Source organism: Protopterus annectens, chromosome 3.part1, assembly GCF_019279795.1.
Source record: "Protopterus annectens isolate FY-2018-M chromosome 3.part1, PAN1.0, whole genome shotgun sequence".
Taxonomy (NCBI): domain Eukaryota; kingdom Metazoa; phylum Chordata; order Ceratodontiformes; family Protopteridae; genus Protopterus; species Protopterus annectens.
In genome coordinates this window covers 1,493,284,499-1,493,299,151 of record NC_056732.1, presented here as the reverse complement: position 1 = coordinate 1,493,299,151, position 14,653 = coordinate 1,493,284,499, and the positions used below count along the sequence as shown (strand labels likewise).

Sequence of the window (14,653 nt, the reverse complement as noted above, 5' to 3'; positions counted from 1 at the left end):
TAGGTTCATAAATATGTACTAGACTAGCTGATGTTATGGGCCATTTCAAGCCTAGCCAATTTCCCACAAAGGTAAGAATCAAACCTTGTACTTTGTGTCTGGGAGGTAAACACCATAACAATTATGTCAACCCCCAACCCTTAGTGTTTCGAAGCCCTGATCCTAAGTTCAAGTTTTAAAGACAAAAATTAATTTATGACAGACTGCAAGCACCCAAGAGTCAGGTTCTGAACTTGAACTTCAAGTTTGGTGCTGAATATGGGTTATTTATTTATTTATTGTTATTACCATCATTATTATTATTTTTGTGAAGTCAGAATCAAATTTACTAGCAGAAATTAAGGAAATTGACAGTAAAATCTGTACCACCATTGGTTTTGAGTCATTCGTATCTTTATGTAATGAAATAATTGATGGCGTACAGCCTCATCAGAAATGTCTTATTACCACAAAGACCCGTATTTGGTTTACTGTTTTTTTTAATATTCAAACAGGCTCATTCTTAATAAAAGGACAAAGTAAATTTATTCTGCTCAACAAGGATGTGAAACCAATAATGCTCCTAAAACACTGTGTATCATTTGCAGGAAAATGGTTGCTTTTAACTTAGCGTTTAGCTGCTCACAGCTCCTTTGCTCACTGATGAACACACATCTGGGGATTCAAGTGAAAGAGACTTGAGCACACAGACTATGTTACTAAATATACTTTCTCTGAGTTTGCATGACCTCGGTGGCAGTATTTAGAGATGAAGAGTGTGTTAACTCTGGGAATATGGGGGGGCTTGCCTCCCTGCAAACAATACTTTTGTGAAGGGACTGCTGATTGATAACTAGTGAGTTCTTAGACCTTGATCAAATGATGTTTTAGCTACTGTACCAGATATAAAACCAATGACATCATCAAACAGATACATGGAAGCATCTGAGAGTTATACTTGACCAGAAGTTATATTTCAAAGAACACAGCAATGCAACCATCAAAGACATCCATTGTGCATTGGGTGATTTGTAAGAATAAAGCAGATTCTGACACCAGAAGTCTGACTAACACTAGTTTATACCCTAACAGCTTGTGCAAAAACTCATCTAATAATAGGGTTGCAAAGTTTACAGTAAACCTCCTTTTATCACCTACCATTGTGCTGTCCTTTCCAGAGTTAATTGGATGATATTCATGCACAGTTTACCATGTAATAAGTTGCTGCTCACCTTCATATCGCTATTCAGTACCCAAGTGATAAACTGATAAGAAAGGTCTGTTAAGCAAATAGTACTGCAGGTCCTCAGAGCATGGTTAAAATGGGGGCAGAATTGCTAGCGTATTCCTAGCTGCAATTTTTTTCAGCACCAAGACCCTTCTGTGGCTTCCTGGTCTGACTTGTGGAATCAGTCTCAGAAGACTTCAGGTCCTCCCTACAAATATGCCAGTATTTGTGTCCTGTAACTGGGGAGTGGAGAGAACAGGTGAGAGGCCCATCATATTGAGGTCAGCCAGTTGTGGGGACATGGTGTTTAAGGCCTGCCCTCCTAGACATGCTGGCTTATGTGCACCTTATCTGTACATGCAATGGAGCATCATAACCTCTGCTGTGACAAATGTGATCCCCAGCTGCACTCTGCTGTGACAAATGTGATCCCCACCTGCATGGATGCCCATTTGTTTGTTAATCTCCTGGAATCCCTGTCTCCATCAGGAGCAGGCAGCAACATGCCTCCCTAGCACGTCCTTCCCCTTCACTATCCCCTGAGACAGATGAGTACATTAATGCCTCATCAGTCTTCTTTACTCCCCACATTAGCACCTCTAGTACCCAGGCCAGTAACTGAACCTGGATTATGTGTATCATAGTCAGGTCTTCCTTTCTCTGAGCCTCTGAGCTGACTCATCAACAAGTGGATCCAGCTTCCCTAACATATTAGACTTAAAGAAAACCTTACAAAATTTAAACGTACATTGAAGAGCATTTACCTCTAATGCATTATCTATCCAGCTTGTAAGAAACCTGTTTCCCAAACCACTTTATGGACTGTATATCAGATGATTGTATTTTTCTTTGTTTCTGTTAGTATACTTTATCTAATTACTGTATAATATGTATGTAATTTCCCACTAAATTACAGTGCTACTTGCTCCTATTTTATTTATGTATTTATTATTATTTATTTATTTGCCATTTGTTAACCAGGTTAGTCTGGCTGGGCAGGTGCACTTTTTCAGGAGAGACCCGAGGAGAAAAGCTCCATTACAGCAAACAATTTTTACAATCAAAAAAATATTTACACATACAATCAATACAGCATTTAAATTTAATATCAAGAGGAGGTAACATACAGCAAAAAATAGATAAAATTTTTTACAATGTATGAAGAGGAGAAAAATTAAACATAGAAATCTACTATTTATTGTGCATTTGGCCATTTGTATTAGGTTAATGCTATTGAGGTAGGTTTTTTACGAGCTTTTCTTTCTGGGTGCTGTCTATAAATAGACTCTGCCTAGTAGGGCTGTCCTGGTTATCAAAATATCAGTAAATTCAGAGTATTTCAAACTGTCCCAACTGGATCACTTGCATGTTCGTGGACTAACCCACATTCTGCAGGTATTTCAAGTACCTTGTGCTTCAAGCAGGGTTTTACACCCACCAGCTGCTGCAGACATTTGTTTTAGTTCCCGTTTAGTCAGTGCACTGACGTCATTATCACAATTAGTTTATGGCTGATGACAAGACTACCAGCTACTAGTATAACCTGCTACTCCATTGCCCATGAGTAGACATACTGTATATATGTTACAAAGACATGTCTGGAGCATTTCTCTCCAGGCCTCTGCTGAAAATTGGCTTCATTCCAAGTCAGACTTTCCTGGTATACAAATGTTAAAATAAAATAAAAATAAATAAATATATGGTAATCACTCTGACTGCTCTTTAGAAAAGATACTTTTACCTGTTTATCCATCTGTTTACTCATAATAATAAGTAACTATTTACGTATGTCAATGACAATCAGAAGCTTAAAAGGTATATTTCTTTAATATAATAGTAAATAATTTTATTTACACCAGAGATTCATAATATTATGTCTTATCATAATGGGGTCTACAGAGCCATCTCTATTGCATTGCGGTACTTATCAAGACAATTATGCTTCCTATAGTTTCCCTGATGTTCCAAGCATTCAGAAAATATGCAAAGAAAATATTTATGAATTGATGTTTTCTCTACTCTTCAGGGATAGTATCTTTCTGTGCCACTTTTTAAAAGCGTGGCAATTAATATGATGTTATGAGTTCAATGAGACACTCATTTCATTCTGTGAAATATACTGTGGAGTGAACATGTCATCTCGGAGGTGGTGGAGTGTAACAGCAAGGCAAATCAACACTGCTCTGGTCTAGCTTGGGTGGGCAGCTACTGGCAAGTCAAGCATTTGCATTTTACTTACTTGTGAAGTTGCTGGTCTTTTAGATGTGAAGATATCCGGGATTATTTTATCAAGTGATATATCACTTAATGTGTGCTGTTGCTAGTGATCCATAATGGAAAGGGAGAGTGAAATACAGACATGACAGGCAGCTCAAAGCCCAGAATGTCAGAATGGTAGGTATATTATGCTCTGCTGCAACATATTAGTATAACCATGGCTCTAATTTATGTAGTAAGGCTGGCAGGAGTCACGGACTTGAGCTAGAGTATGCTGCTGATAATTTATCCAAACACAAGGACTGGCAACAGTCTTCATAACTAATGGACCCTGCACACTAAAATTAGGAATGCCTGCATGCTACAGAGAAAGTCAGACTAGTGGAAAGTACATGTCAGTTCTATCACAGGCTCCTGCAGCATTCGTTGCAATGACGCTTGCCACTACCATATCATTCTCCAGCCATTCAGGTGATAAGTTCAGAAATGGCCAATAGCACGTATGAAGTGTTATTGGAATTCATGCCATTTTTAACTGCATTAATGAGTAGGAAAAAAAACAATATTGTATAAAGGTGAAAGTATCCTGCTGGTACTGCATTTCCCCCAGTAATACAGCCAGGGATGGCAGCATGACAGTATCAGAATGAATAAACATGGCTGGCATGCTCCTCACAAACAGCACTGTATAAACACAGCTATTAAACCTGGCACGTAAAATAACATAGAAAATGGTAACTGGATTTGATGTACATTTCCATATTATTTTGTTTAATAAGTTTAACAGCATGACAATATTCTGTTTGCTTTGCCAGTCTCTCAGTCAGGCAGGAGAGATGTTAGAAAGGAAAGGGACTTGCCCTAATCTATATTAACATTTGCAACTCAGGATGAGTGGGATCCTAGAATTCCCTGCTTTGCGTACAACAAAGCCCATTCAGGGGCAAAATCATTATGTGAAACTTGTTGTGGACAGCAGAGCACATACTGGAACAGAGGAACCACAAATGTAATGCAAAATAAACAGGCCTGCAGAGTTTTTTGTCTGCTTCAACAGACTTCAGGTCTGTGGCTTCCCCGTTGCACCTTTTCTCCCCATGGCTATCATACTGGGGGTACCTTGGATGTGTTCTTTCACCTAGTAGCTCTCATCTGTATGGATGGGAAGACCTCTTGGCTATTGGGCTATGAGTACCCTAGTGACTGGAAGAGAGGAGTGAAGAGATGGAACCATCATAACAAGGCCAGCTGTGTTTTTCCCAGTTGTGTATAATATGACATTACCTAGGTATACATGCAGTGGTACTGTAAGGGAAATGTCCCCACTTCCATGGTGGTGCATCCCTCTTTGCCTTTCCACTTACTATAGCAACAGCTTCTCTTTAGCAGGGCTCATAAAAAAGCCACTCCCCCTGCAGTCTCTCATTCCCTCCCCACTGGAAGAGGTGAGCAGATGGTGCCTCATCACTCCTCTTCCACTCAGCCAGCTCCAGTGCATACTTGAACAACTATTCAAACTCAGGTCACCTGGGTCATAGTTAGGGCTTTATGTGTTTATGCCACAGAGCTTGATGAGATTTAAAGAAGTGAGGCCACATATGTTACATACAGGTATGAACCAGTATATAAAACTAAGTAATATAGACAAAACACACACACACACACACACACACACACACACACACACACACACACACACACACACACGCATGCACACGCGCACGCACACATGCATGCACACACACACACACACACACACACACACACACACACACACACACACACACACACACACACACACACACACACACAGACACACAGACACACACACACACACACACACACACACACACACACACACACACACACACACACACACACACACACACACACACACACACACCACGCACACACACACACACACGCACACACACACACACGCGCACACGCACACACGCACACGCACACACGCACACACACACACACACACACACACACACACACACACACACACACACACACACACACACACACACACACGCACACACACGCATGCATGCACACACACACACACACACACACACACACACACACACACACACACACGCATACACACACACACACACACACATGCACACACACACACACACACATGCACACACACACACACACACACACACACACACACACACACACACACACACACACACACACACACACACACACACACACACACACACTAATATAAAAGCTGCTTATTCACGGAAGAACTAGTACAGTCATTTTCCAACTATCCTGTATGTGAGATTCTCACTTTCTCATAACTTTAAGCAATGATACAAGTATAGTAGTAACATACATATATGTGTACATGTATGTGTGTTGATGTATGTGATATATGTGATATACTACATACATGAGTGCCATTCAGGTGGTTAAACTGCGCAACCATCACATGGAAAAAAGTTAGCATGGCTGATTGCAAATCAGCAGATCAAACATTGCTGGCTTTGTTTCTATGCAAAATCTTGAAGAGTAGGGATCTAGGAATTTGCCCTTTCCCCACCGTAGACAGACCTTGGTATATATAACTAGCAGAGGGGTTTGCCCCCCCACATAAAAACTATGAGTTTGTGTTTTAGTAGATTTTTCAGTGAAGTGCAGATCAAAGACTCTTCCTCGATCGTTTCAATTTTGTATATATTAGTATATGGGTAATGATTTGAAATGTTGGGACCCGCTAGAGCAGTATGGGTAATGATTTGAAATGTTGGGATCCATTAGAGCGAGTCCTGAAATATGGAGACTGAAAACCTGAAAGAATGGATTTACATATACAAGTCCGGGATGCCATTTCTTGGAATAGTCTCTTTTCTCCTAGGTATAGCTATCTCAGAGTTGCAATATATAATGTGGGGGTGTGGGAGTGCAGTGGGCAATTGCCCCTCCCTGCAAAAAGAAATTTAAAGAAGAAGAGTGATTTTCAAGATTTGTTCTTTTTCTGTGTTTTCAGACTTTTTTTTTTCAGCTCGTCTGCATTCAGCATTTCAGAAGGGAACTGAGTATGTGACCATGTGGCATATATATATATATATATATATATATATATATATATGTATATATAAATATATAGATATACATAGATATATAGGTATATATACGGGGTGGTACAGTGGTGCAGCAGATAGCATTGTCACCTCACAGTAAGAGGTTCTGGGTTCGATTCTCGGCTGTAGTGCCTTCTATGTGGAGTCTGCATGTTCTCCCTGTATTTGTGTGGGTTTCCTCCAGGTGTTCCAGTTTCCTCCCACATTCCAGAGACATGCAGTATGTGGATTGGACACTCTAAATTGGCCATAGGTGTGAGTGTGTGTGGAAGTGTGTGGTATGGAAGAACAACCGTGGAAGGGCCTGCCACCTGGCAGTGTGAACCTTGACTGTAGATGATTGCCACTGTTGAACTGACACCCTGACCTTATGTGCAAAAATGGGAAAAGGGGTTTTGTATGGATATATATATATATATATATATATATATATATATATGGGTCTACTTCAGTAGACCAAAATCCCACTTACCCAATTTTTAAAATCTCAAGATGACAAAGCCGAAAAACATAATAAAGACGTCCTGGAACACTGACATTTCACTCCAGGTAAGTAACCTCTTGGCAGTCATGGTGAACGTTGCCCCTTACCCCCGCTGTAGTGCAATCTCGGAATTGGTATATTTAGTTAGGGGGTGTGGGGGACGAAGCTCCCCACATGGACGGATTTAGTTTGCTTCAGTTTTAATCCTTTTTTTCGGTTGGCTATGCAGTTATTTACCTGGAGTGAAATGCTGGTGTTCCGTGCGGTCATTCTTTTGACTTGTCAGGTTTATCATCTTGGTTATTTAAAAGTCAATTATATGGTATTTCGGGTTTGTGAAGTAGACCCATATATATATATATATATATATATATACATATGTGTGTGTGTGTGTGTGTGTGTGTGTGTGTGTGTGTGTGTTTGTCTGAATATATGTATGCATGCTTGCATGCATTTATGTGTATATATGTGTACTCTCTCTCTCACACACACACACACACACACACACACACACACACACACACACACACACACACACACACACACACACACACACACACACACACACACACGAGTGTGTACCACTGCAATCTACAGATTCTAGTGAATAAAATGCTGCTTTCTTGATTTGCATGAACAAGAAGGTATAGCTGAGTAAGAAGATTGTGAGACACCATTTCTTTATTATAGCAACCCTTCTTGCCTCCTTCTTACTGCTTTCAGCCTATAGTGAAATGAATGCCAACATTTTTAAATCATATTGCACTCCATCCCAGATGTGGACCCACCTGTCATCCACTTCCATATTCCAATGAATCCTGAGCCCAGTGTGAGGTAATACTTGGATGTAATTAAGGTTTCCTAGCAGCGCTTCCTCCTTTATAACAGAGGCATTTCCCTCCCTCCTCATGGCATCATTGTGCAGCTTTTTCTTGAAGACAGAAAGATGCTGTTGCTGCTTGCCAAATGGTTTGCCAGATTACCTGACATCTGCTGTTATCAGGAAAGAGAGAGAGAGAGAGCGAGAGACAGAGAGAGAGAGAGAGAGCACTTAGCACCAAATCACAGCTTTGTGGGAAAAGGAAAATATTTATGGTTGACAGCAGGCATGTACATTTCACAGATGTATCTTTTTCCTGCTCTGTCTTACTTCTTTCTCCATGGTCGTGTTCATCCCGACCACTAAAAGTCTAGTGCGTGGAAAGGATGGGAAGCACTCTCACAGATGGTGATCCATTTTGTAAGGCTCCATTAATCACTAAAGCTTGATCAGTCAACAACCAGCCACTGTGGGTCAGCACTCAGCTTCCTTCAAGAAACAAAGACCCTCTTACCCAATGACAGCGTAGTTTACTTTTGGTTTCTTGTTTCCATGCTAAAGCTGGACCTATCATGGCTGTTCTAAACATTACACCTCTGAAGTTTTAATGTAACATAGCGACTAGGACATGCTTTCAAAAAGGTATATACTGTATTCATCCACTAAATGTATTTATAGCAAATAAAATGCATATATTTGCAGGCTCTATGCAATCTGGCAGTAACTCATGGCTTTGAATTTTAATATGCAGAGTTGCACATTCTATAAAAAATCAAATTGTAAAAGTTTCCATTCAAATTAATAAAACCCTTGACTAGATGAGAATGAAATTCACAGTATGCAGTACGCCACATTTAACCTGCTGTGATGTCAGCCGCTGCATGTTATTTTGGAAGCCAGATGGGAGACATACAAAAGCAAGTTATTATCATGCTTCAGTCCTTACAGAGGGGTTGGAGTCACTGGAAGGCATTTTTTTATGGGGATCCCAAATGTCATTGTAAACATACCTGACAGTTTTGTTTTCTGGAACACAGGACATGAGAAACAGCAGATCTAGAAATCAAGCGTGAAGGAACAGTATAAAATACCACAGCTGCCTGATGCATAATCTAGAAAAGGGATTTTGAGCAAAGACCATTCTCACTACTGAACAGTTAAAAACATGAGAAAATATACTCTCTGTGCTTTGTTAGCTTTATATGTTCCCAGTTACCCTGCATCTGTGAATAAACTCACTCAGGTTCTCTGCATTTGCTTCTGAGATGATCACATATTTAGCTTTAAATACTGTAAACACAGTAGAAGCACAAATTCACTCCTCAGTTATAGTACAGTTAGGGTTAAGCATGCTTTCTATAAACTCTTGCATCTGTGGAAAAAGTAATTTTACAGCATTCTTCCCCCACGTGTCTATAAGTACAGAATTTGACTTACTTGACTTTTTGTTGCTGAGAATCTGTATTTCTTAGAAAAAGGAGTGAAAGTAACAAAAATGTCAAACTTCTGAAGAACAATTCCTGTTACAGCTGATCTTCTTGGTTTCTCTGGTGCCTTCTGAAATCAAAATAGAGTATATGAAATCAAGAAAAAATGGAAAATGTTGAAGATCATTGTTCTAATAATCTCTGAAGTCAGGTTCACAACTTGTACATTGCAAAACTGTTTAGACATCAACAGCATCCCAGTGTCTTAACTCTAATATGACGCAGAACTTTGAGAGGTTGGATTTCAAACATTTCCTTCCACCCCTCCCCTTCTGCTTGGTGTAACTTCATAGGTGCTCAAGAGTTTCATGTAAACAATTTAATTTAGCAGTCATTTTAGCCTTTATAGTGTGAACCTGATATTTAAAGTATGCCTTAGAAGTTAACTTTGAATGCTATAAAAGAATGATTTCAACCACGTGACCATACCTAGGAGCTAACTTTAAATACTATAACAGAGTGATGTCAACCATATGATCACAGATTATTTAGCTCACTAGAAAAGCAGACAGGTGACGGATACTCTAAAACACGCAACATCTGTTACACTGTTTGGATCGTGGTTGGTCATGTGCTTTTTTGAAATAAAAATGCATTTATTGTTCATGCATATCAGTCAGAAAAAATATAGACATCAACAGTATGCACAGTAGTTACTAATAAGTGAAAAATAAGTTCAGGTCATATATAACAGCAGTTACAAAAAGGGTGCAAAGCATTACTTTATAACACAATTAATGCGTTTTACAAACTTGCTTGCTACTGCTGTTTTCCCCCACTACCTTGTTAACAGGCACAGCCAAGATACTTCCTACATTTTCTTAGTACCTTTCTGGAAGGATCTGTTCCTCTTCATTATCCTGGACATCTATCTACTTGTGGGCTGTTATTGTAGATTTGATTTGGTAATAGAAACCTCTGGTAGAACATGTAGAAAATTGTCTGGCACCAGGGACAGCAGCACTATTGAGCTCGAAGGGTATGGATATTTCTTGCTTAATCCACTGAAAACAGAAGCAGATGCTGAAGCATAATTTGCAGGTAACCTGCTCAAAATAACTGCAAGAGTTTTTTTTTTTAACCCAGTTTTTTCCTCCCCCTGTGCTGTCCTCAGAGCCTCTCCTCATTCAGGTCTACTGAACTTCCTTACATCTCTGGACTTTCTCCAACCCAAGTTTGGGGCCGGTGGGGTGATTGAGGCATCTTGTGCAGTATCATGCTACTGCTGGAGAGTGTTTAACCTGCATTCCTCACCCCTTGCACACATCAAGGACAGCATTACCCAGCCTTCAGCAAGGAACTTGAGGTCAGCAGGATGCCCCACCCTCCAACAGGAAGGGCTAACTGCTGTTGTATTCGCAGTCTCCACCACAGAAAGAAAACGCACTGGTGTGCCCCAATGTGAACCCTTTCTACTCCCCAGGATGGATGTACCCATGCTTGCACTACCAGCCTTCTAAACTGAGAATTGAACTCAGGTCAGCTGGGTTGTAGGTAGGACTTTATCCCTCCATGCCTGTGGCACAGCTTAAATGATTCCAAAAGTTAATTTAAGCCCTCTACTATTGACATGCAGAACAAGTCCAAAATATATAACTCCAAGACCCCTGTCTATGCAGCCACACCTCCAACACATGAGCTGGACACTTAACAGTATTCTTGTTATTTTACTATGAGTAAGGAAAACCTTTTTCAGATACTTCCTAGTAAATCATCTCCATATGGGTGAGACCATATACATACCTCTGCATATCAGTGAGGAGATGCCCAAAATATTCCTCCTCCTAAGACCTCCATAGGTCTCCACACAGGTCGTCTGTTCAGAGTCAGATATGAAGTTGTATTCCCACAAGAGGACCCAGTGACAAGGGTTCTTCCTTCTTTTATATCACAAATGAAATTAATTAAACAGGCATATATGTTCTGACAAACATAGTTAAAGGGAATGTGGACAAGAAGTTTTTTTTACTTAAGCCATCTGTGTGACACAAAGGGACAAAAGCCATAACTGTGACCCAGATGACCTGGTATTAATTATACACCTATATACTTGATGAGCTAGCTGGGGAGAATGGTCAGTGAATGGATAAAGCCAGTTTGAAAGTCCTGAAGGGAGGGAGGCAGGCAGATAGCTCAGTCCACTGTTTACTTGACATCTAGCAGAAGCTGGGTGTGACAGCAGGCAACATGAGGGAATGTGAACAACAACTCACAACAGCATGCACATTGTAGCTGGAAGTGTGCATAAGGTCAGTGGCCACAGCACTGTGGCAGTCTCACTCATTTAGGCTGCCACAAGTGTAAGTAAATATTTAGGCAGTATTTAATTTAAAAGCTGAAGAGAGAACTGATGACTGTAAACAGTGACAGTGACAGAGCAGCCGTTTTTAAACAGAGGTCCCAAGTGTGTGGGAAACATTGTTTAATTTCTTGCTGTTTGGAAGACCTAAAGCAGTACTCTTAATGAATTAAGAGTAAAAGGTAGCAAATGGAGATAAATGAATCAAGATCTGAGAAAGCAAGCAAACTAAGGTGACTGCAGTGAGACAAAGCCCTTGGATTTCCATTGTCTGTTTAATTAATCATGGAGATAGGCTGGATGGTTTGGGATTCTGTGCGCGATAAAACATATAATAAGGAAATAACTGACTAGGAGGGTGGAAAGGTGACAAAGAAAAGTTATAGTGCAAACAGCTTGTATGAGAGAAGCTGACATCAAAGGGAGGTCAGGGTGAGACAAAGCCCTCGGATTTCCATTGTCTGTTTAATTAATCATGGAGATAGGCTGGATGGTTTGGGATTGACAACAGCTCCACGGCCACAAAAAATAATTACCAGACATTTAGAGCTACTTAAAGAGCTGACCTTAAGGAGCAAAATACCACTTCAAATATTATTTAGCTCTGAAATTGCAGCAACCTGAAGTAATTACAGTATTTGTGTGTTCATTTTACACAGCAGAGTTACCCCTGAGGTTGCAGCAACCTGCTGGAGCTTCTATATCAATCAGCCTTTTAGAACAGCTCTTTGGGCTCACTATAAGGAACAGAACTTTCATTCAAAGAATATCAAGATCTGAAGTATCCACAACATAAAATAATTGCTGTGTTCAGTGTCCAACCTCAAGCAGTGGACTTTTCCATTTGTGTGCCTTTTATGCATCTTAGCATATACAAGAAAAATACCCCGTGTATTCCTACATTCCCCAAAATCAATGTTTTTACTAATAACCCCAACATATTTCATCTGCATTTATTTGCATGAATAAACACTTAGCTTTTGAATTTTTACCATGAGCTCACCAACCTCTCTTCATGGTAAGCCTTTACATACATAGCTTAATCAAACCCACCCATATCTGTTTCACGCTACTCAACTCAACTCCACAGCATCATTCACAATAACATCTTCTTTTCCTAACATCCATTACTTACTAGACTACCAGATCAGTTGCTAGCTTTCCCTCTACTGTCAGTACCCATTCCTCCTAACTCTCCACACCTCTCTATCCCTTGCCTTCCCCATGTATGCGTCTCAAAAATTGTAGGTGGAGCACCCACTCAACACTTTCTGATGGGACATCTGCATTGTATAGTTCCTTCCCAGAAAGCAGCATACACAAAAAGTTTACCATAGATACCATATATTTAAGATAATCTCTACTGCTTCCAAATAATAATTATACTCCCTATGCTGTTCTGCTCTTTCATTCATCTTGATAATAACTTGTGCCAGATCCCTGCTTCTGTCCTGTCCCTTCTCAACATATGCCTCTGCCTCACATTCTGAACACATGCCTCTGCCTCACATTCTGAACACATGCCTCTGTCTCACATTCTGATCACATGCCTCTGTCTCACATTCTAAACACATCCTCTGTCTCACATTCTGAACACATGCCTGTGCCTCACATTCTGAACACATGCCTGTGCCTCACATTCTGAACATGTGCCTCTGCTTCACATTCTGAACACGTCTCTGCCTTATCACATATTCTTCTTATCTACCTCATCCCACCCCATATTTCACATTTTACTAATTTCTTCCTTATTCAACCCACTCAGTATACATGGTCCACCCCAATCTGTGATGCTCCTTTTTGAACCACTGCCACCAGGCTTTTCTTCTAGTTGACCATAATCATTACATTCATCATTTTATTTCAGTCCCACTTTGAGCATGAAATCTCACCTCTGTTTATCACAAACCTGAACTGCCTTTGTAGGCATCCCATAATCTTTTATATAACCAGCCCCTATGCACTACCACAGAAGCCTCACCTTTTTGAAGTACATCCACACATGAAACTTGTCTGCAGTATTTTCTTCACATTCTTCAGCATTAGCTGTCCTTTTCCCTATAACTTGGCAAGGATAAGTTACCACCACTGTAGCAACCTCATCTGCACGTTAGAAGCCAGGCCCATTCCTAATTACTCCTTACTAGACCCACTTCCTAATTACCCCCTACATTCTTACCATACTCCTTCACCATATATACAGTCTATTTCCCAGAGTTTCCAGCACTAGGTCTATACTTCTCTCAATCTTTAAAAACAGCTATTGACATGTTATTCTCTCGTCTTTAGATATTACCTCTAATCTCCCCTACTTCACCATTTTCTACTTTGCCACCATCTTTCCCATCTCCCCATCAACCCATGGTCATCCTCTATATTCTAGCAATATGATTTCACGGTTTCACTTTACAATCCTGAAATACTGAAATACCGAAATTCAGTATCTTGAGACTGTACTGCGGTGGTGGTGCTGCGGTAGCGTTGTCGCCTCACAGTTAGACGTTGCCCGTTCGATTCTCAGTTAGAGCGTCTTCTGTGTAGTGACATGCGTGAATGGGCATTCCTTCGTTGAAGGTTGTGCGTTAGGCCAGGCAAGCCAGTACGTAAAAATCTTCTGCAAATCATTAGCGGACCTGAGTTCCACTGTGGCGACCTCTAACCGGGAAAAGCCGAAAGACGCAAGCAAGTGTCTCGAGACTGTAAAGCCGAAAACTGAAAAACCCCAAATTCCAAAAGCACGAAATTCAAAATCGCGACTGCCCACATACACACTCCACTCACAAACAAGCACACATACACCTTCTTCCCTATACTACAAACCAACAAAACACACACAAACACAACAAAACAAACACACGTGTGGACCCTACATATAAGCAGGGGGCAAGCCCCCCACACCCCCGCTACTTATATATACTAACTCCGAGGGCGCACTAAAAACACAAACACACAAAAAACACCACTACATATTCTACACTCCCCTTGCACAAACACACATCACATACGTACAAATACCACCACTCTCAACACTT

General features: G+C 40.5%; 1 protein-coding gene across 1 annotated transcript in view; it reads right to left on the bottom strand.

Annotated features, from left to right (window-relative positions):
• LOC122798530 (uncharacterized protein KIAA0408-like) overlaps positions 1–9,519 on the bottom strand; it is a 108,200-nt gene extending 98,681 nt beyond the window's left edge. Inside the window, exon 1 of the mRNA XM_044067557.1 lies at positions 9,273–9,519. The gene's annotated coding sequence lies outside the window, so the exon portion shown is untranslated. The remainder of the gene's footprint in view (positions 1–9,272) is intronic.
• Positions 9,520–14,653: the final 5,134 nt, after the last annotated feature.